The sequence below is a fragment of the Penaeus monodon genome, chromosome 25 (assembly GCF_015228065.2).
Source record: "Penaeus monodon isolate SGIC_2016 chromosome 25, NSTDA_Pmon_1, whole genome shotgun sequence".
In the NCBI taxonomy this organism is placed as follows: domain Eukaryota; kingdom Metazoa; phylum Arthropoda; class Malacostraca; order Decapoda; family Penaeidae; genus Penaeus; species Penaeus monodon.
Window position 1 is genome coordinate 17,007,623 of NC_051410.1, and position 1,207 is coordinate 17,008,829.

The following is a 1,207-nucleotide window of genomic DNA, read 5'->3' on the forward strand; positions in this document are numbered from 1 at the left end:
TTGGGATGTTTGTGGCTAGCAAAGTATGGCATAGGTTCACAGCCAAGCAGGGTTTCTTTTTACCCCAACTTACAAAGCTGTGCCTAGACAAGTCAAATCTGGGATAATCATATCAACCATTTCTTTTAATAAAAATCAATTCCAGCAGCAGATTCTTTTTATGTTTGTTTTTTTCCTTTCTTTCTTCTTCCACTGAATATGCTTAGTAAGATAAAAATGTACATCTGTTAGTTTTCAATGTGATCAAGGAACATAAAAAGTTCTTTTCTCATTAAATTCAGTATATAAAATCTCTTACACTAAATTACAAACTAAAGTTACTTTTAACCTAGTGCATAGCAACTCGCTGTCCAAAAGAGCCAGTTGATACGTTCTCATTCAAACACTTTGCTGGTCGTACCTTTCAGGTTTGTATCTATTTGGAATTTTGTTTCACCAAGCTTTCCTTCCTCATTTTGTGCTGTAATTGTTCTTCAAGCAATAGAAATTAAAGCTATTTATTGCAAAATATTTCACAAATGCGATATAAAATAAGTTACATCAATATATCTATGGATGGACCCAGTTGACTTGACTGACAACACAGATGATAAAAAAGACTAGATAGACCTAAGTGCAAACATTAGCTGATGGATATGAAGAAAGAAACTGAACAAAAGCAATTTTCATGTTTAAAAAAAGGAAGAAAGTTAGTAATCAAGAACAAGGAACTTTTGAGAACTGTAAATACCTAATTACTGTGACTGAAACCAATAGCTTCTTTGTTTAACTGGTTCAACTTCAGAGATAATTTCAAGTTAGTAATGCTGTTCCGAAAAACCATAGTCTACTAGACAAAACAGCACCAGAGTTCGAAAGCTGCCAAATGCTTCCGCAAGAACATTAAAACACATGTAGTCATTCATACCCATCAATCATACAAAAAAGGAACATTTCAGAACAAAACTCTCGTTCACATCTGTAACCAACAGTCTCAGCTGCTAGGATGCTTTAAATGAAGGTTGAGGCAGGATAGTGGTGTAACCGTTCACATTAAGGGTTAAATTGAAATATTCTTGCATGCTTTCACCGTCCTTAGTCCATTCGACAGTTAGTGCTATGGTGCCTGGCCACCTTTCTGTTCAAAAGACTGACCACAAATTGATGGAGACGTTTCCATTTACCAGGTAAAAAAGTGCCTCAATTAAGTTCCAAATTCTGATGTAAA